Below are 23,324 nucleotides of genomic sequence, written 5' to 3' on the forward strand. Positions count from 1 at the left end.
AACCCAGGAATGAAATCAGGGTCTCCTGCATTTCAGGCAGATTCTTTACCAGCTGACCTACCGGGGAAGTCCATTCTCAGTACTAGAGAGACTCAAATATTTAGCTATGGACAGTGTTAGTTTCCTTATTCTATGCAACAAATTACTACACACTTTGTGGCATAAATGAACACTCATCTATTATCTCACATGTCATATTCCAGAATTCTAGGCAGTCTCAGCTGAACTCTGACTAGGGTATCACATGGCAGAAGTCAAGGTGATTCCTTAACAGAGGGATGGGTTCCAGGTTCATTCAGGTTGATAGCAGAATAAATTCTCATTGTAAGATTGAGGTCCCATTTTCTCACTGCCTGTCATCTGAAAGTCTTTCTCAGATATTGAAAAATCAAAGTGTTACTTGCTCAGTTTTCTCTGACTTTCTGCGACCCCATGGAGCCCAGTCCACCAGGCTCCTCTGTGCATGGGATTCTCCAGGCAAGAAGTCTGGAGTGAGTAGCCATTAACTTCTCGGGGAGATCTTCCGGACCCAGGAATGTGACCTGGGTCTCCTGCATTGTCAGCATATTCTTTATCTCCTGAGCTACCAGCAAAGCCCAGATAGATCTTTTAGCTCTTTCCCACAAGGCCTCCTTCAGCTTTAGGCCAGGAAGAACTCTGAATTTTCAAATCTTTGACTTCCTTTCCTGCTCCCTGTTGAAGAAAATGCTCTGGTTTTAAATGTTGCTTTAGCTTAGATTAGGCTCACTGGGTAATCTTTTATTTACCATGAGTTGTAGCCTCAATTACAAAACACTGTAACTTCAAAAAACTATCTTGCTGTTACAAAGACTTAGGGTCATGGGCATGACGTTAGAATTCTACATACCACCAACACAGATAGGAGTAGAGTTCAGAGAATAGCCTTTGTAGAGATAGGTTACACTCGAACTTGATGCCACACTACTCAGCAATGCAAACATCTGAATGTAAAAAAAATTAAAAGTAAAGAAAAAAGATTGTGGAAAAGTAGCTAAAGATTCACCAAGATTGTCTTTTCCACACTTCAGCTTTTTAGTAGGCGATATCTGAATTTGTTATTCCATATTCTGTTTCATGTTAGACACCTGATCCCTAGGTGTTTAGTTTTTGTTGCTGTTACTGTCTGTATTGTTGTTGTTATTGTTAGCCAACCATATGTATTTGATGTTAACATTATAAAAGATTCACTTTCCCTTGGAGAATTTTGCAGAAGGTTCTTAAATCTTTAATCAAGTGAGTGCCTCTGTGTATCAATCAGTGTTACACAAGAGAAAAATAACCTCTCTCTCTTTCTCTCTCTCTCTCTCTATATATATATATATATGCACACACACACACACAAAGAATTTTATATTGCCAATAATTGGCTTATTAAAATGTTGGATTTGATTAGGCAAGTCCAATATTTGCAAGGTAGGCTATCAGAAGGCAGGCTGGAACTTTGGGACAAGCTAACACTGCTATCCAAAAGTTACATGTATTTTTTCTTTTGTTTTCTTCTCTATCTCTCTTTTTTTTTTTTTTTTTTTTAGGAAAGCCTCAGCTATGCTCTTAAAGTTTATCAAATGTTTGAACTAAGCCCGTCCAAATGATCATATCTATAAATGCCTTCATAGCAGCACCTCAGTTGCTGTTTGATTACCATAACCTAGTCAAGTTGACATATAAAAAACACCCTCACTAGTTGTTGTTTTTGTGTCAAAAGAAATAACGACATTTCCTTTATTCTCAAAGTGTCGTTACACCACAATCTATTGAAACTGACCCTTCCTTTCTTCACTGATTTCCCTGAACACATACTAGTGAAAGTCACTCATTCATGTCCGAGTCTGTGACCCCAAGGACTATACAGTCCATGGAATTCTCCAGGCCAGAATATTGGAGTGGGTAGCTGTTCTTTCTCCAGGGGATCGTCCCAACCTAGGAATTGAACCAGAGTCTCCTGCGTTGCAGGCAGATTTTTTTACCAGCTGAGCTACCAGGGAAGCCCCAAATGCATATGAGACTGGCAGATATATCCATCCAGAAGTGTTGTGAGCAAGGATGTGGTCACCTTGTACATGAGTCAACCATCATGATAATTTAGAAATGATCATCCACTTTCCTATTTTATACTGATGAGCAAAATAGGTGGACACAAATAGCACAAATAACACTATCTCTACATATTTTATAATTTCAATTTAACATTGCAATAAAATAATAATAATAAAATGCAATAAGTTCAAAATCAACTAACACTTCAAGTTCTAGAGCTGTTCATTGGCGTCCATAGTGAGGGGGTAGAAAAAGGGTTTCAGGTCAAACCCAAAGTGCCTCATTCTTGCATATTGTTTCTGCACAATGCTGTGCTTGCCCATATTCAGACAGAAGACCTTGAGGAGGCTGCAGTGTAGAAAGGCAACTCATCAATTTGGCAAACTTTTGTGGTTAGCTTGTTCTCTGAGTGAATCTCTTGTTTTTCATATTGACTTAGATTTCAAGCCTTCCCAAAGATTACTTCAATTCATGTATCATACTACTGAATGACAAATTGACACTTCTTCTCCCCTCGGTAATTTTTAAGTGTACACAAAAGAGGAGAAAGTAAAGGTCATCCATTTATCTACAAAAAATGTTCAGTCAATAAACTTTTCTCTAAAAAACTGCGGTATTGTCTTGAATGTTCCAAGATAAAAAATATTAAAAGCTTGTTGCAAAACTATAATCCTCTTTTAGGTATTTTTAAATGTCATTTCCGTTGTGTTACCAATAATTACTGTCACTGTCTTCATCATTTATTGATGGAAGATACAAAGGTCTGGAAAAGTGGGAAGACAAAATGAGTAGTTTTAATTGTTATATTAAAGAACATATTGACTTTTTTGTTTTTTTTTATTGAAAAATAATTTTCATTTATTTGTATCTGAATAAAACATCTTTTTCCAAAGCCTAACATGATGAGGTCAAATTCTTTCTGAGGAAAAAATATATTAAACCGCTCTGCTTTTGTATGTTTATGAGTTTATACTTCCTGGCTATATTATTCTAGTAAAGCATCATAATTAAAGTTAACACAAAGTCATTATTGTCTGGAAATATCACATACAGATTATGCAATCATGTTGTCATTGTGGAAATTTCAGATAGCTGAATGCCTATGGTCTATTTTACAAAATTCTAAGGTGTACTAGCCACAGATTTTATCTACAGAGGAAAAGAATTAGACATAAATTGATCTTAATGCAAGTGATGATAATTTTATTTTGGAAGACGTTAGATTTGACAGTTTCTTAAAACTGTAATAAATGTGTATTAATGTATATATAATATAGAAATATAAATTATAAACATTATTTTATAAGTTTATGGATATTACTATATTATTTCATAATGTCTTCTCTATAAATCAGGATTTCTGTTAAGTTTCTCCTACATATGACACAAATTAAGTGAGTCAAAGAGATGAAAAATGATGTAACACTATTCAATTCATCACTGTTAGATTAAGTTGCTATTGAAAATAACCATTCAAACAAGTGTTGGTATAATCTGGGTTGCTAAATTATGGCCAGAGGGTCATATTCGACCTACTGTCTGTTTTTTTATAGAACACAAAGAAAGAACGCTGTTGTTGTTGTTACCATCTTTCTAAATTCCATATATATGCGTTAGTATACTGTATTGATGTTTTTCTTTCTGGCTTACTTCACTCTGTAACCCTGTGTACGAGACAGCAAAAGAGACACTGATGTATAGAACAGTCTTATGGACTCTGTGAGAGAGGGAGAGGGTGGGAAGATTTGGGAGAATGGCATTGAAACATGTATAATATCATGTATGAAACCAGTTGCCAGTCCAGGTTCGATGCACGATACTGGGTGCTTGGGGCTGGTGCACTGGGACGACCCAGAGGGATGGTATGGGGAGGGAGGAGGGAGGAGGGTTCAGGGTGGGGAACACATGTATACCTGTGGCTGATTCATTTTGATATTTGGCAAAACTAATACAATTATGTAAAATTTAAAATAAAATAAAATTAAAAAAAAATAAAATAGTTAAAAAAATATTACAAATACAAAAAAATAAAAAAGAAAGCTGTTACATTTTTTAACAGCTACATCTAAAATTATTGTATAAGTACCTTTATAATTTCCTCAATTTTGCCTCTTTCCTGAAATCTTTAAACCATTTACTATCTAGTCATTTAAATAAAAGTCTGCCAGCCTTTATGTCAAATGAACAGAAACACTGAGGAAAGAGAAAAGCTGAATTCTACTTTATTGTTTGAAAATTATACCTTTGTGAACTTAGAAAAGATATTGTTATGTTAGACCCAATTCTTTCATCTTTAAAATGGACATAGTAATATGATTTGATCACTTCATATATATAATAATTCCCAAAGAAATAATTTGTACGCAATCTCTTTGAAAAGTATATAACACAGTAATATGGATATGTTATGAAATTAAAATACACATAAGGTTTGACTTTAAGAGCAGGCTCTGGAGTGATTGCTGAATTTCAATCCCAGATAAGCCACTTTCTAGCATTGTTGATTTAGGGAAACTTGCCCTAAATTAAACTAAGCTATTTAGCCTAACAAACTTTCTGTAACCTGTTACTGTTATTTGCTTTTATTTTTGCAAGTTGAAGCCGTGTAAGTAACTGCTGGCAGATCACTGTCTCCCTGATTAGTTTTTATCTACCTCTTTCCTAGAAATCTGCCTGCATTGCCCACTGGCAGTGACAAATTTTCTGATAATGAATGGTTTCTTCTGGAAATTCTTTCTTATGGGGTTGACTTTGTGATTCTAATGCTTGGGAAACACTCGACCCTGATCTTATCCTGCAGTTTGGTCACTGTGTCTTTTATCGCAAGGATATTGCATCTTGGCCCACAGATGTATCAGTTTTCCAAAGCTCCCTCCTACATTGACTTGGAGATTTGTCTTTCTTCTGACTCACTCTCTTCTACAATAATTCTAGAATACTGAGAAGCTATTGCATATAGTGCTTGGGTGGGTTGAGTCCCAACAGGGAACTATAAATAAATTAGGGCAGACTTTCTATTATTTTTAAGAATCCTACTTTCCCAGTGTAAATATTATACATCTTGCTTGCTTGCATGACAACAATAATCTAGGGGCCTAATGTTAAACCTAAAAATTAAATCTTTCTAGTGGATTTTTTCCACAGTTATGCTGAGTCACATAACTCAGTAGTATAACAGCAGTCCTAGGCCTGCTTAATCTGAGGACCATACCAGTAAAAATCCTTCATAAAAACGACCCTACTGCACTAAATCAAGTACAAGTATTTGTCTTAGAATTCCAAAATCCTGTTTTTTTCTTGGTGCCTTCTATATACTCAGAATATTATGTCAGCTTTCATCCTAGGGCAACTTGATTAATATCCACAACTTGAGACAGCTCAGGGCCCTGAGTCACTTATGTTAAAAACCAAATTTAACATCTTCTAAGTATGTGCCAACAAAGGTCCATCTAGGCAAGGCTGTGGTTTTTCCTGTGGTCATGTATGGATGTGAGAGTTGGACTGTGAAGAAGGCTGAGCGCCGAAGAATTGATGCTTTTGAACTGTGGTGTTGGAGAAGACTCTTGAGAGTCCCTTGGACTGCAAGGAGATCCAACCAGTCCATCCTAAAGATCAGTCCTGGGTGTTCTTTGGAAGGACTGATCCTAAAGCTGAAACTCCAGTACTTTGGCCACCTCATGCGAAGAGTTGACTCATTGGAAAAGACTCTGATGCTGGGAGGGATTGGGGGCAGGAGAAGTGGATGACAGAGGATGAGATGGCTGGATGGCATCACTGACTCGATGGACGTGAGTCTGGGTGAACTCCGGAAGTTGGTGATGGACAGGGAGGCCTGGAGTGCTGCGATTCATGGGGTCTCAAAGAGTCGGACACTGCTGAGCGACTGAACTGAACTGAACTGAAGTATGTGAAATATTTACCCCTAAAACATCACAGTGTTAACACATCTATGATCTTGGACCAGCCTATTTCCCTAACTTTACTGAATTTAGTAGATGATCCTAAGAAGATTGCTTCAATGCAGATCATTAGCTAAGATGTCCATTCAAGGATATAAGTAAGTAAGTGAAGTCGCTCAGTCGTGTCGGACTCTTTGCGACCCCATGGACTGTAGCTTACTAGGCTCCTCTGTCCATTGGACTTTCCAGGCAATAGGACTGGAGTGGATTGCCATTTCTTTCGCCAGCGGATCTTCCCGACCCAGGGATCAAACCCGGGTCTCCCGCATTGTAGACAGACGCTTTACCGTCTGAGCCACCAGGGAAGTCTTATTCAAGTATATGTTAGAACTCAATTCCGCAAAGCCTGATTTTTTCCATTAAGTTGCTCACTTTGAAAGCAAAGTTCACTACAACAAGGATAATAGTTTTCCTTTTTAAAATGTTAGAGAGAAAACAAAGTTTGCATCATAATGATCCTGGAATAATTAGAATTATTTCAAGCTATTAATAAAAGTGTTACTCTGGTTGTTTTTATTAAAATGTTTTAGGTGTTTAAGTTGCTGCTAAATCATATTGCTTAGAGTAATTTTATGTGATTTTTTTTCTTAATTAAAGATAGTAAAAGCAGAGTGTAGCAACTTAGTTTTTCCACAGTCCATCATTTTGCAACAAACTGTGAGTACGTGTGTCCTCTGCCTTTAGTATAATAAATTGTATTCTTTAGCTATAAATGAAGATGTAAATTGTGAACCATTAATTTTCTCAAATAGTTTTTATTAATAATCTATCATTCTCATATTTTAATATCCATTGGACTGAGTTTAAAATTAATTATAAAAAATAAAATGACAATTTTCAGGAATGAAAAATTTTGTTTTTCAGTCGCTCAACCGTTGTCTGACTCTTTGCGGCCACGTGGACTGCAGAACACCAGATTTCCCTATCCTTTACTGTCTCCCAAAGTTTTTTCAATCTCACGTCCAGTCAGTGATGCCATCCAACCATCTCATCCTCTATCATCCCCTTCTCCTCCTGTTCACAGTCTCCTACAGATCAGTCTTTTCCAACGAATCAGCTCTTCCTGCAGGTGGCCAAAGTATTGGAGCTTCAGCTTCAGTCCTGCCAGTGCGTATTCAGGGTTAATTTCCTTTAGGATTGACTGGTTTATCTCCTTGATGTCCAAGGGACTATAAAGAATCTTCTCCAACATTACAGTTCAAAAGCATCAATTATTTGGCACTCAGCCTTCTTTAAAGTCCAATTCTCACACTTGTACATGACTAATGGGAAAACCACAGCTTTGACTAGATAGAACTTTGTCAGCAAAGTAATGTCTCTGCTTTTTAATGTGCTGTCCAGGTTTGTCATAGCTTTTCCTCCAAGGAACAAGAGTCTTTTTATTTCATGGCTGCAGCCACAATCCGCAGTGATTTTGGAGCTCAAGAAAATAAAGTCTGTCACTCTTTCCATTGTTTCCCATCTATTTGCTATGAAGTGATGGACTGGATGCCATGATTTTCTTTTTTAGAATGTTGAGTTTTAAGCCAGCTTTTTCACTCTCTTCTTTCATTTTCATCAGGAGGTTCTTTAGTCCTCTTCACTTTCTGCCATTAGGGTGGTTCATCTGCCTATCTGAGGTTACAGATATTTCTCCTGGCAATCTTGATTCCAGCTTGTGATTCTTCTAACCCTGTATTTTGCATGATGTACTCTAGGCTCAGATGGTGAAGAATCTGCCTGCAATGAAGGAAACCTGGGTTCGGTCCCTGGGTTGGGAAGATCCCTTGGAGAAGGAAATGGAAACCCACTCCTTTGTTATTGCCTGGGAAATCCTATGGATAGAGATGCCTGGTGGGCTGTAGTCCATGGAGTCATGAAGAATTGAACATGACTGAGAAAATAAGTACAATGTACAACATAAATTCTGAATATAAGTAAATAAGCAGGGTGACAATATATACCCTTGACATACTCCTCTCCCAATTTTGAACCACTCCTTTGTTCCCTGTCCAATTCTAACCATTGATCCTTGACAGGCATACAAATTTCTCAGGAGGCAGATAAGGTGGTATGGTGTTCCCATCTCTTGAAGAATTTTCTGCTGTTTTTTGCAACACATACTGTTGAAGGCTTTAGTGTACTCAATGAAGCAGAAGTAGATGTTTCTCTGGAATTCTCTTGCTTTTTCTATGATCCAACCGATGCTGGCAATTTGATCTCTGGTTCCTCTGCCTTTTCTAAATCTAACTTGTACATCTGAAAGTTCTCGGTTCATGTACTGTTGGAGCTCCACTTAGAGTACTTTGGGCATTACCTTGCGAGCATGTGAAATGAGTCAATTGTGTAGTAGTTGCATTTGTAGTCCTTGCAATTGTGCAGTGTAGCATTGCCCTTCTTTGGAATTGAAATAAAAACTGATCTTTTCCAGTCCTGTGGCCACTGCTGAGTTCTCCAAATTTGCTGGCATATTAAGTGCAGCACTCTAACAGCATGATCTTTTAAGGTTTGAAATAGTTCAGCTGGAATTCCATCACCTCCACTAGTTTTGTTTGTAGTAATGCTTCCTAAGGCCCACTTGACTTTGCACTCCAGGATGTCTGACTCTAGGTGACTCATCACACACTCGTGGTTATCCAGGTCGGTTATTACTGGAGCACTGGGATGACCCAGAGGGATGGTATGGGGAGGGAGGTGGGAGGGGGTTCAGGATAGGGAACACATGTACACCTGTGGTGGATTCATGTCAATGTATAGCAAAACCAATACAATATTGTAAAGTAATTAGCCTCCAATTAAATAAATAAATTTATATTAAAAAGAAGAATTGTTTTGTACAGGTTTTTATGTGTATTCTTGCCATGTCTTCTTAATCTCTTTTGTTTATGTTTGGTTCGTGCCATTTTTGCCCATCTTTGAATTAAATATTCCCCCTTGGAATCTCTAATTTTCTTGAAGAGATCTTTAGTCTTTCCCATTCAATTGCTTTTGTCTATTACTTTGCATTGGTCACCTAAGAAGGCTTTCTTAACACTCCTTGCTGTTCTCTGGAACTCTGTATTCAGTTGGGTATATCTTTTCCTTTCTCCTTTGCCTCATGCTTCTCTTCTTTTCTCAGCTATTTGTGAGGCCTCATTTAAAATAATTTTAAAATAACATTTTAAATTGAAGAAGAATATATCCTCAGTGAGATAAAAATGTTCATTAAATTGTAAAGTTGGCTTTTCACTATAAACTGTGACTTTCCTAAAATAACTAGTGTTTCCTCTGTTGAAAATCAGGAACTTAATTCTTGGTCTTTAGTAAGAAAACAATACTGTATGATAAAGGTAAATGGCCCTTGCTCTGTAGCCCCTTTGAGGGAAGTGCCCTGGATGAAATATTGGTATGGTGAATCGTGATGGCTTTTCATATTTCCAAGCAGAGCAGAAGCATCTGGAAATCAAAGTCCCCGAAGTTTTTTTCTGTGTTGCTTTTAAGCAGAATAGTAAAATGATGGAGCAGGTAAGCACCTGCCACGAACAGAAAACCAGTATTTTGTTCAACTGAGCATTATACTGAGTGTTCAACAAATATTTACTGTCTGTTTTGTGTCTAGTATTTGCTTTAAACATTGAGAAAGCTATCAAGGAGTATAGGTCCTTTTACATAATTACATATGAAGTTTGGAAAGAAATCAGTCAATCCCCAGGAATAAAAACCTAGAGTTTGGGAAATTACTTTCTGATAACAAAGTAAAGAAACCAGCTTTTATCTTTGAAATGGAGGGAAATCAGTTAATAGGCAGATCAAGGAGAATTTTTAATTATAAGCAAAATTTTGCATTTTATTCAATAAGAAACTGGGAACTATTGAGGTTTTATTAACCAGATGAGTGGCATGCCAATTATTAAGCTTTGTAATAACTAATACATCTTCAGATGCTGTTCATGACCACTATCAGTAGGATGTATAGGGAGGCTTGGGTAGGAACTTCTGGAATCAAGTTTGAGATATTATTGGCCAGCTAACCTCTTTGTGAGGGCTGCAATAAAATAATATCAACAGTCTATACTACTAGAGGAAATTAATGCAGTCTAAATACTGAAATCCTATAACCTAGATTTAATTGTTAAGATAGGCATATTAGCATTAGTAAATTAAGGTCAAAGCAAAAGAAAATTCCCTGCAATAATGATATTTTGAATATGTTGCAATGAAAAAGAAAGGTGCCCTTATGTTTTACAAGCACACTGAAATATTTACAGATGGCACAGTATAAATGTCTAGGATTTGCTTCAGAAGTATCCAAGAGAAAGTGAGCTAACAAAGTGAGAGAATATGGAGGACACAAGATTGGCCACAAATTGCTAAATAAAGAAGCTGGATGATGGAAACATGGTGTCTATCAATACTGTTTCCTTTACTTTTTATATTTCTCTTAGATTTTTGTAGGAGGAAGTTGGAAAAATTACAAACTAAATGAAAGAAAATAGTTTGTCTATTTTCACTCCAACAACCAACATAAATTTCAAATTCCCTCCTTGCAATACAAAGACACTTCAGAGCTCCTTCAAAAGTGAAAAGCAAATTACATAAAAGGGATTTTTTGCCCAACACTGGAATATACTTTTTTGACTCTGGCTTCTTCCTAGAAGTCACACTTTTACTCAGTAGCTGATCTGCTTCTCTGTGGGATTGGAATCAGATTTCTTGATTTTTTACCCATTCTTGATGGAAGGAAATGGAGTGGAAAATGTGAAAACAGGTAATACCCCTTATCAATTAGAAAGAGTTGGTACTGATTTTGTTTTCAGTTGATACAATTGACAATGTCATATGAAAGTCATCTGTGGAGAAATCAACAACTAATCTTGAAGAATTCACTTATCTCTTTAAAGTATCTCTTAAAGTATCTGGATTTTATAAAAGTGTCTAAATTGTAACTTCACTTTCCCTTTGTGTATATAGACTAAACAAAAAGCAGAAAAGAATTAAAAAGAAAACAATAAAATAATTTAAAATTATTTTTTCTTTATTTTTCCTGTTTTATAATTTTTACAAATAAGAAGTACTAAGTTAACCCATCAAAACACTTATGTCAAGAACACATGTCTAGTTTATCAACATTCGTAAACTTCCTTTAATCTATATAAAAATAGACTTAAATTGTATTATTAATATATTCTCCATTCTTTTCTATTAAAAATCTGCACTCATGTTTCAGATTTTCATGTTTACATCTTATCAATAATATCACATTAGATTTTACAGTTTTTCACCATTATAAACAATGATGTATTTCACAATATTTTCTCAATAAATATCTATAGAATCACCCAATCTATACACACACACACACACACTGTTTTGCTACAAACATCAAAATCACTCCCCTGAGATAGAATTACAGTTTTTAATGTCTACCAGCACCAATTTATTATTATGCTTTGTAACATTCTTATGAAACATAGGATGCAATAATTTTATTTCACATATTTAATAGGAATTTTTTTCAGGATTTACAAAATAGAGTATGATATATGTTTAGTCTACATCCCATTGGACATAATCATGATAATTAAAAACAAAATTTTTGTATGTGATTTACATAGTTCATATACCTCATGTTTAACTAATAATAGTGGCTGATATTTATAGAGTCCCCATTGTGTAACAGTTACCTTCTTGTTGAGTATATCAGTTCAGTTCAGTGGCTCAGTTGTGTCCAACTTTTTGTGACCCCATGGGACTGCAGTCCGCCAGACTTCCCTGTCCTTCACCATTCCTGTATATACATGAACTAATTTTGTATTACTTTATTCTCTTTTCTCCTCTGAGGAAACTGAAGCAAATATGGATAAAGGGACTGGCCCACGGATTCACAATTGCTGTTTACTACTGTCATGTCACTGTGCTGTTTTAATTCCAGGGAAGTAGTCACCAAAATTCCTGATAATTTTCCCCCCATTTTTACTACTGCATCATGACTACAAAAACTTTAGTCCATATATTTGATGAGCACGAAGTAGTAAAAGTGTTATTTCTGATTACCTGCCAAGAAAGGTCACAATCTGGAAAGTTAACATTCTTTTTAATAAATAAAATAAGGTCAGCAAGGCAGCTAAAAATCACCTATTGTTTATACTGTAGAAGCAAATTATTGACTTTGGCCTACAGAGAAAAAGAGCAAGTGGACAGGAAAGGAAACCGGATATTACAGTCAGTTTAACTGAGAATAGGATGAAGCCTGGTATTCAGAAGTTAATGGAGTCATGGTGAAACCCAAAGAAAAAGTTCAATTTAGTAAATAACTAAATAGGAGTAAGAGGGAGATCCTTTTAAAGCCACTAGGGAACAATATCAACTTTATGATGCTATAAAAGTATTTCCATCTTAAGGCCTGTCAAATGCAGTTAGAGGGTGAGAAAGCCCAATTATTTTTCTGTAATACGAAGTCACTCGCTGTGGCAGAGATGCTGAAGTTATGCAATTGTTAAGATTTCAGTACACATTAAAGAGAACTGAGAAACAAATGGACAATGATGTATGTGTATCAGGAAGTAATTAAGCAATTCACAGCAGTCATTGTTTCAAATGGAATGGCACTTTATTTCCCCGTATAAAATTTTACTGAACTATTATCTGGATAGGTACTAGGACATTAAGCTTAAAGTTGTCTTAAACTTTGATTGAATGGGAAATGCTTTCTACAATTTAAGAAACCGTTAGAAATATAAAGTAGGTGATTTTATCCCATCTTCAATATGGTTCCTTCAAAGAGTAGGAAATAGAATGAAAGACATGCAGACTGTTATCTTATTATGGATATAGTGTAGCATTGAGAGTTTAATTATGGTAATGTTTAATTAAAGAACACATGAGGAAGATGTGTATTTTTATAATTAGGTGTAACATTAAAAAGATACATATATTTAAAGTATAAATTAGATGAGTTTTGACAAACGTATACACCTCAGAAACCACCACCTTATCCAAGGTACTGACCATTCTCGTCCTCCTAAAACTCTTCTTGCACACTTTTGCCATCACGTATTCCATGCCCATCCTTCATCACCACTTTTCTGCCATCTGTCACTTTGGCTTTCTTTCCATATTTTTAAACTGTAAATAAATGGATTTATGTATTAGTTACTTATTTATTTCTGACTTTATTCAGTCAGCACAGTGATCCTCTGGTTCAGTTTTGGGCATGTTACTAGTTTGTTCCTTTTAATTGTGAGTAGCAGTTCGTTATATAAATGTACCATAATTTATCCATTCACCTACTGATAGATATTTTGACTGTTTCTATTTTTTTATTTTTGCTATTATGAATAAAGGCAATCATTTGTGTAATATAGCTTCTCTTTCTTGGAATAAATACCTTGGAGTAAGACAGCTGCATCACAAAATATGTGTATATCTAGATTTTTAAGAAACTACCAAAATGTGTTTCAAAGTGGTTGTACTGTTTTATATTCCCATGGGCAATATGTGAGTGTTATTGATATTCTGTGTCACTGCCAATACTTGATATTCTTAGGGTACCTTTAATTTTAACTCTTCTAATAGGTGTATCGTGATAGAAAGGACTTTAAACAATTAAATATGTACTTATATAGTTTCAAATTAATAGGTCCACCTAAATTAGAATTTTTTAATCCCAGGAATTTTGAATGAACAGGGAATTAATAGTTTATCGTGTTAATGCTTCTTGATCTTTCTAAATTCCATAAACTTTACACTTACTCTAACTTTTCCCCTTTCTGACTCTCTAAAAAGGATAAACATACCTACTCAAAAAGAAATAAACAGGTCCCTTTTAATTTCTATTAAGTAATACGGTTCATGGAATAGCATTTTATGTATATTTGCTTAGTCATTTTAAAATTATTGCAAAAAATGTATTTGGTTTGGATTTTATAATATGCCTATTTTGGTCATTACTAATATTCAATAGCTTTAAGTGAGTTTTATAATGCTTAATGTTTATGTATTATTTATTTCATTTAGTTTGCACTTAATAATAACACCTAGAAGAAACAAAATGGAATACATATGAGCTAACAGGAAAGGAGTAAAACACCAAGAAATTATATATACTGAAAGTCATTTCTTTTAATTACACACTGTACTTTTATGTTATTTTAAAATAACTGCCTACTAAAGTAGAAATGAGGTTTTAAAAATACCAAATATATTAATATTATATCTCCATTTTTAAATTATACTCCTAAGTTAATTCTCAATCATTTTAATTAAACCACCTTTCATTTTTAACTGACCAGGACAATACAGAAAAAGGCTAAGGATCCATTTTGGATGTCATATAACAGCTATGTCCTTTAAAAGGAAGGCATTATAATTACTCTAAAAAAGTTAAAGAATATTCTTGACCTTAGCAAATGTTTTCATCTATCATGTGCAATTTCAAATCAATGACTCCTCACTGATTGTTAACATACTCAAACTATGAAAACAAAATATTTTTTTCATAATGTCATTTACAGAATAAAATAAAAGTGTTACTAGCCTGACAGGATGAGAAAGGGGAAAAATTGTATACCACCTTTTCTTCTTGACTGCCTGATTATGTCTGAATTAAGTAGAGAGAATATCACAAAATGTTAGTCAAATAGAAAACATAATTTCATAGCTGACTGGAATATTAGAGATAATATGGCCTAATTTCCTCATGTTTTCCAATGAAATTGTTAACCAGAAACTTTTTAAATGGCTCAGAGTTATTATGCTAGTTAGTGTCAGAATTTTGACTATGGTTCAAGCTTTCTTGTGTTCAGTCTAGTTTTCTTTATTTTCAGAAATTCATAGTATCTCAAATTCATGAGTATATATGAGGGAAGCTGGCCTTAAACATGAAAAGTTTACCTTAAAGCCGGGTAAATTCAGTCTTTTATCTCCTCCCACGAAGAAAACTTCACACTGATTCTCCATCATGTCAAAACTATTTTTATGAGCTTATTAATTAAATTGCCATGATCAGTCCTCATTTATTCATTTTTGTCTTTTGTAAAGTGAATTCCAATATAAATGATTTTCTATTAAGAGCAAAATTGTTGGCATTTTGTAACATTGCAATGTTAATCTTTTCCATAAGTATCTCAGGGGAATCATACACATTGAGTGCTTAGTCGCTCAGTTGTGTCCAACTCTGCGACTTCATGGCTGTTGCCAGCCAGCCTCCTCTGTCCATGGGGATTCTCCAGGCAAGAATACTGTAGTGGGTTGCCATGCCCTCCTCCAGGAGATCTTCCCAACCCAGGGATCAAACACAGATCTCCTGCATCACAGGCAGATTCTTTACCAGCTGAACTACCACGGAAGCCTAGACAAATCATATTGATCTTGCCCTATAGTATTACCCCAGGAATTTGTCTTCAAGCAGTTTTACATAAAAATATATATAATAAATTAAGAACCTGTTAGTATTCAGCAAACATTCTTCTGTTATTGTTAGCTCAGTACTACTGCTAAAAGATCAATTTCATAAACAGCTTGTTAGTCTGATAGTTTTATTTTTATATAAATAACATTGATATAAAAAAGAGTGGATAAATGTACATGTATTACTGATTCATTATGCTTTACAGAAGAATCTAACACTGCATTTTAAATCAAATCTGCTCCAATAAAAATGTAAGCAATAAAATAACACTGATGAATCGATAAAAAAAGAAGTGGTACATTTATACAATGGGATACTACCCATATAAATAATAAAGTCTGGGCAATTTGCAAGAACACAGATGGACTTGGAGGGTACTATGGTAAGTGAAATAAGTCAGACAAAGACAAATACTATATTATATCACTTACATGGGGTATCTCAAATTTACAACAAATTAGTGAATTTATCGGGCTTCCCTGGTGGCTCATATGGTAAAGAATCTGCTTGCAATGCAGGAGACCCAGGTTTGATCCCTGAGTCGAGAAGAGCCCCTGGAGAAGGAAATGGCTATCCACTGCAGTATTCTTGCCTGGAGAATTCCAAGGACAAAGGATCCTGGGGGGCTACCATCCATGGGGTCACAAAGAGTCGGACATGACTGTGCGACTAACCACACACCACACACAGTGAATTTAATGAAAAAGAAATAGACTTACAGATACAGAGAACAAACTAGTTGTTACCAGTGGGGAGAGGTAACTGAGGGAAAATATAGGAATAAAGGATTATAAGGTACAAACTATTATGTATAATAGAAAATGAAAACATATTGTGCAACACAGGGAATATAAACAATATTTTATAATAACTATAAATGAAGCATAACCTTTACAAATTGTGAATCACTATATTGTACACCTGTAATTTATATAATCTTGTAAATCAATTATAATGAAATTAAACAAATGAATTAACATTAACATTCTGAAATTTCCTCTCTCCCAATAATTAAGTCACCACATAAAAGACAGAAAGGTACCGATGTGAATCTGAAATTGAAAGAGAAGTAAGATGAGATTCGTATCAGAACCATACAATCAACATCTAAACAATTGTATTAATGGAGTTATACTTAACATCAAGAAAATCTATGAGAAATCTAAGTGGAAAGATTCCTGTACAGGGAAATCACAAACTTCCTACCAATCAGAGTAATTTTTTTCTTCACATCACAGTTCTGACTCTTTCTGCTAAGTTGGCGTCAGTCGTGTCCGACTCTATGCGACCCCATAGATGGCAGCCCACCAGCCCTCCAGGCAAGAACACTGGAGTGGGTTGCCATTTCCTTCTCCAATGCATGAAAGTGAAAAGTGAAAGTGAAGTCACTCACTTGTGTCCAACTCTTCACAACCACGTGGACTGCGGCCCCCCAGGCTCCTCCGTCCATGGGATTTTTCCAGGCAAGAGTACTAGAGTGGGGTGCCATTGCCTTCTCCTCTGACTCTTTAGCACATACTAAAATAAAGAGTGGCTTCCATTTTAATATCCATTTAATTCTATTTTCACCACAACATGACTCCAACAAACATATTTGTTAGACATTGTAGAGACCAATATCTGGAAGGGAAGACATCAGGTTTTCCACTAAGCATTAAAGACCAAAAGGACATTACATTCAACTGCTCTTCTTATTCCAAAGTTCCCATCATTAAATTATAAGTAAAATAAATATCACACTATATATTATAAGATTTCTATAAGAATCAAATGAGACACTAGGTGTGAAATTTCTTGGCATTTTAAAGAGTAAATTAATTTGAATTCTTATCATTTCCTTTTAGGTAGAATTTTTATTAGAAGCATTGAAAAAGCATGGTCACACCACTTTTTTGTGAGACTGTGAATGTGTCTGAGAATTTCAATAAAGCATATGAAATAGTGTGAGATTTAAGAAACTTCTAGATAAAACATGAATGGACTAAAAATTAAATTTTCAACTTCATAGTTATTTGAATAGTTAATGTTACATTATGTCTCTTGGAGAACTGATATATCATAAATCATCTTAATTTTGGTCTAAATGTTCTTGCGATAGACATATGCTAGAGTAAGGTCATATTCCTATTTTTAACAAATCCAATAATTACTATTTTGAGGTAGAGGGCAAATGAATTGCAAAAGAAAGGGAAAATTAAAGTTGACCAATGTGAACTAATGGAATTACATCACATGGAAGATCTAGATTTAGTTTATTTTTTAGGCAAAAGTTTATTTTTTGTTGAATTTTATTTTCTGGTCAAATATAGATAACTGTGTGTTGTGGTTAAGCTGTTACAGTGTAATATTTTAACAGTCACAAAACACATTTTTAAGGATGAAAAATGTTTTTTTGCAAATCATAAAACCAAGACAAATTTCCTGTACTTTTGGAAGCAAGTATTTTTGTCTGTTTGGTATTAGGGAATTTCTAAGAATCAAGATTTTACAGTTAAAGTGTTGTTTTTCAGTCACCAAGTCATGTCCAGTTCTTCACGACCCTGTGTACTGCAGCATGCCAGACTTCCCTGTCCCTCACCATCTCCTGGAATTTGTACAAGTTCATATCCATGGCATCTGTGATGCCATCCAAACATCTCATCCTCTGTTGCCCTCTTCTCCTTCTACATTTAATCTTTCCCAGCTTGAGGGTTATCACAGTTAAAGTGACCTGAGCTTTAATTCTGGATTTGCTCTGTACTGGCTGTGCGGCAGTGGTAAATTCATTTAACTTCTCAGTGTGAGTGCGTGCTCAATCATGTCTGACTCTTTGCGATGGAGTGTAGCCTGCCAGACTCCTCTGTCCATGGAATTCTTCAGGCAAGAATACTGGAGTGGGTTTTCATTTCTTTTTCCAGGGGATCTTCCCAACCCAGGGATCAAACCCAGTCTCCTGCACTGCAGGCAGATTCTTTGTCACTTGAACCACCAGGGAAGCCCAGAGCCTTAGCTTAATTGATTAAAAAAATTAAAAGATAATACTGTTTGCTTTATATGATGTTCTAAGGATTTCATGTACAATAGCTAGAGCTGAAGTGCATGCAGAACATCTGGCACATAGCAAGTATTTAATATGTAATACCTATAATTATCACTGCTGGATCCTCTCTACAGTCCCTCTAAAATAGTATTATTAGTATTCTGCTTTGTTATTCATGTGTGTACTTCCACATAAAGCCAATTATTTGTTCAACATGGGTTTAAAAAAAAAAACAAAAAACTACTTCAGAATTACTCTACTCCCTGTAGAAAACTTTAGAGTGCAAAAGTAAAAGTCACTCAGTTGTGTCCAACTCTTTGAGACCCCATGGACTGTAGCCCTCCAAGCTCCTCTGTCCATGGGGTTTCCCAGGCAAGAATACTGGAGTGAATTGCCATTTCCTTCTCTAGGGAATCTTCCTGACCCAGGGATTGAACCCAGGTCTCCTGCATTGCAGGTGGATTCTTTACCATTTGAGCCAAGTGGGAAGCTATAGTTTGGAAGGATCAACAGTGCAGTCTGATGCAGTCAGGACTTTCCAGGTAGAAACAATCTACTATGGCACAAAATTAGCTTAACTTAGAATGTACACATCTTAGTTAGTGACCGTCATTGCTCATGGATGGGGTTCGAGAAAATAAGCACTGTCTTAAGTTTTTAAAATGTTTTCAGAAGAAACCACTGTTTCAGGTGCTTAGAATGAAGCTTAGACAAATAGGAGACCAGAATGTTTTAACTGGAAGACCAGCTAAACATTAGAACCATGGAATCCATCAGATTTTCATTCACAAGTGTTAGGTTAACAGCTAGCCAGGATCCTTGCAGAAGAAATTAGCAGTTATATTTCCTGTTTGCTATTTATTTTCAGTTTATTTATGTGCCTCAGTTTTTATTTAAGCAGCTCTTTTCTACTTGAGTCCTCTAATGCCAGTCAATAATTGAATAACGGATTTCCAGCTTAATGGTGGCAGGAGTTATTCTCCCTTTCCTGAATCTTATTGACTGGGTTTCCTCACCTTCAGCTCTCAACCTTCACCAGCTGAGGGAGCAAGAGACCTCCTCTGCAAGAGAAACCGGATCAGCTCTCCTGGGGCTTCTCTCTGGGGCATCCCTGTTTTAAATTCAAGTGCTTGCCCTATCATAACAACTCAGTTACACTGAAGTTTTACTTTGTCCAAGAAGTCCCATTATCAAAGAGCTTGTATTTTAATGAAATACTTTTTTAAAAAAACATTTACTTGGGGATATAGTAGGCAAACCTATTCTCCATTATATATGATTTGTGCATCCCTTTATTGAAATTTGAGATTTTTCTAAAATACATGTAAATATTATAAATATAGCAATATTTGTATATTGTAAATATATCTTTCTCTCTCTCAATAGCCGCCCCCCTTCCTCGTCTCTCTCTCTCTCACACACACACATACACACACACACAGACATCAAGGGAATGCCATATGTCCCAAGTGAGACCTACTTGGAAAAGCAGAAATGCTGAACACATCATTGTGAGAGGACATTTGTCAGTTTTTCTCCCTGGCACTGAGATTTTTCTCACCCTCAAGACATGCAAATGACTTTTTTCATCAGTTCTTTTTATATTATTGGAATAATTTTCTCCTATAGAAGTGAGAGTTATCAAAACTTAACCATTTGAGGCTTTGGCAGTAATTAGGTGACCTTTTTGAGAGAATTAGATCTCTGGGAGGAAGAGGTAACTTTTGATATCTGAGGTATTGCAGAGCTTCTCATGTGGTCAATGGATGGGTATCAGCAGGTTGTTAAAGGCACATGACTACGTTTAATATGTTGTTTGACATTTTAGATTCTCTCATTCCCTTGCCTGCTTTTGTTTTAGAAAATCAGTATTTCAAAAATAATAGATGATTTTGTTACCTACGATGATGCATTCTCCCATGCTACTCAGGTTAACACTATAATTCAAACATTTTTGGCAAGTGTGATGCTAATTGAAAACGCTATTTGAAAAACTACACAACCTTTGTGTCTAGGTTTGAGTGCGTGAGTCTGTAAGAACCTGCCAAACATGCGTATTTAGTACGAATACTTCCTTTTTTTAGAAATCAGAGTTGCACCCTGGAGGGCTGTGATCAACCTTTAAAAACATTTTACTTAGACAAAGGTTGAAGTATGTATCAGGCTTGGGGCAAAGACAAGCCCAGCTCTCTCTTTTATCACATCGCTTTGAACATTTTTCAGCTTTCGGCTTGCCTTACACATCAGCTCTGTCGGTCGATTAATTGTTTCACTGTACCTGCTATCTAACACGAATGCACCTGGCAAAACAGCAGGAGAAAGCACGTTTATTTCAAGTCCTTCCGCGGCTGACCCCTGTGGTTAATCTCCTTGCAAATTACAGTCAGAGTTGGAGTTCATCCACGAGGCTGGGAAAGACAAGATTCCCAAGTGTCCCCGGTGCCTTTTCCAGTTCCCAGGAGACCCACTAACCCCTCGGCGTGCGCTGCCTGCACACAGGGAGTGTTTCCTGCTAATCAGGTCAATGATTATCGCCCAGCTCCAGGGACCTGACAGCAGCCTATCACAGCAGTTAGGGAGTCTCCAAAGACATCACACTCACCGAGAAGCTCCCCGTTCAGAAACATCGCTTAGTCCTCATTTACTCACTGGAACCTCAGAGGATTTCAGCTTCTCTTTCTTTCTTTCTTTCTTTCTTTTTTTTTTTATTTGTTCTCTTAGACAGTGAGGGGCTGAACATAAACCGGAAAGAGTATGCAGCTACTCCGAGGGTGTTGATTGAAAACTTCGCTCTCCCCACCCCGTTCACGGTTGATTTGACTGATTTCTCACCGCCTTCACAGTGAATATTTCAATTAAGGTAAGTGCCGCTTGATCTGAGTGACTGCATGGCGCTGAATTTCTGCATTGAAAGTTCTGACTAAACTGACATTCTGCACTGCAGCAAGTGACTGTTTATGTCAAGAGAAGGCTTAGTTTATAAGCAAGTGTCCTAGAATGAAAGCCGGTGTTTGCGAATCATAATATTATGGGACAATTTCTTTGGAAATCTTAAGTATTCTGCCTTGCATCGAGAGAAAAATAAAAGGAAATATGAAAAGAGAGTTAATTTCTCATTTTACCTTTTAAAAGAAATCTAGAGAATTGTGCGGCACTGAGGTAACTTGATTTTGATTAAAGTATTCTGTTGATGTCATCTGGTAAAAGCTCTCAGTCTAAAAGCTTCAAAGTTAAATCAGATGGAAAGAAAATTTGCAAATGAGACTTGGGATTTTGTGCAGCATTTTACTTTAACAACGTTCCTGAGCTCCCTCTGGGTTGAAGGATTTAAGACTAAATCCCTGAATATTTTAATAGTGTCCATTTAGCAATTAAAATTTAAATAAAGTTTCTGATGTAGCTGTTAAGAGAAATGAACCAAAAAGAATTATCATGCCACTGATATGATTTATGGTTTTTATATGAGAAATGAATTTTTATGAGATAGATTAATAAAAAGAAAAATTTCTTTCAAAATACTTATTTTTGATGGGAGAATTCTTCAATAATATATTCAGTTTATATGTTTATTGATATCTTGGCTATTATGTTTGAAGTTGCACCTTGTTATCAAACAAGAGTGAACTAAGATTAAACTTGTGTTTTACATGAGTTAAGGCAATTCTCTAGGTAATTTAGACAAGCTAGCTTGCATTATTTCTTTTAAATCCCTTTTTCTCATAAGTTTGTTAAAAAATATCTAGAGAGAATGGAAGCAACTCTTTCAAAGTTAGATTTAATTATATGAACTTTTTCTTTCCTATTTTTTCTTTGCATGTGTAAATATAGGAAGTATAATTTTATCCCACATCATGTAAATTTCTATGAAATAAAAAAATAAAATTATTTTATCCCTATAATTATGTATGGCAAATTGATCGCTTAGCACTCTAACCACATGAGTGAATAATAGCAACCACTTACCTTGTTATGATGTAGAATTTATAGTTCAAAATGATTTTCTAACAATGAGACAAACATTATTTAAAATACAAATGTATATTGTCATGAGATAATGCTTACACAGTTTGAATTTCAATAGCATCTGTTATGCTAAAGCACAAAGTAAAATCTAGTTGCTTTTGTATAAAGATTTATAATGGTATCTTAGATGCACTTTTTAAAATGAGCACTCATATTTCATGAAATGCTGTTTCTGCCTTTCTCCTATGGATATCTTGAGATGGGACATTTTATAGAGATGTCAGAACAATGTTTATATTAATTGGCTAGCCTTCCAAAATCTCTAGAGAGCTTTTTAGGCTGATGTTATTGCTTCCCCCACAGGAATAAAATATTTTTAGGACACCCATAGGCACTGATGTGTACTAGTTGGTTGTCTGTATGTTTTTAGCCAGTCTGAAGACATTTATTTCCCTCTGTTGCACTGAGACTTTTCTTTTCTCAAGGGAGGTGCTTTTTCAACTGATTAAAGATACCTCGAGAAGTGTTGACTAGTTGCTGTCATTGAGTCTTTGGCATGTTCTTTGTTTATACTTTAAGCAACATTGATAGACAGGATGAGGCAATAATACCCAAATGGGGTCACATCTGTTAGTAACAAACTTATACATTGCTGATGACATCTCTGTATTATGAACTATTCTTTGTACCAAGTTAAAAATCCATATGATATCCTACCCAGTGAACTTTTCTTGTTTGTTGTTGTTAGTCGCTAAGTCATGTCCAAAATGGCAACCCACCCCAGTATTGTTGCCTGGGAAATTCCATGGACAGAGGAGCCTGGTGGCCTATAGTCCATGGGATCACAGAGTCAGACATAACTGAGATCTGAGCACAGCACTAAGCACAAGTCATGCCCAACTCTTGCAACCCCATGGACTGTAGACTTCCAGGCTTCTCTGCCCTTGGGATTTCCAGG

General features: G+C 35.7%; 1 protein-coding gene across 2 annotated transcripts in view; it reads left to right on the plus strand.

Annotated features, from left to right (window-relative positions):
- Positions 1-23,324, plus strand: part of CDH12 (cadherin 12) — a 1,213,596-nt gene that overhangs the window by 696,121 nt on the left and 494,151 nt on the right. For both annotated transcript variants that reach the window (XM_044932643.2, XM_025270675.3), the window contains exon 3: positions 21,125-21,263. The gene's annotated coding sequence lies outside the window, so the exon portion shown is untranslated. The remainder of the gene's footprint in view (positions 1-21,124; positions 21,264-23,324) is intronic.

Source organism: Bubalus bubalis, chromosome 19 (assembly GCF_019923935.1).
Source record: "Bubalus bubalis isolate 160015118507 breed Murrah chromosome 19, NDDB_SH_1, whole genome shotgun sequence".
In the NCBI taxonomy this organism is placed as follows: Eukaryota; Metazoa; Chordata; class Mammalia; order Artiodactyla; family Bovidae; genus Bubalus; species Bubalus bubalis.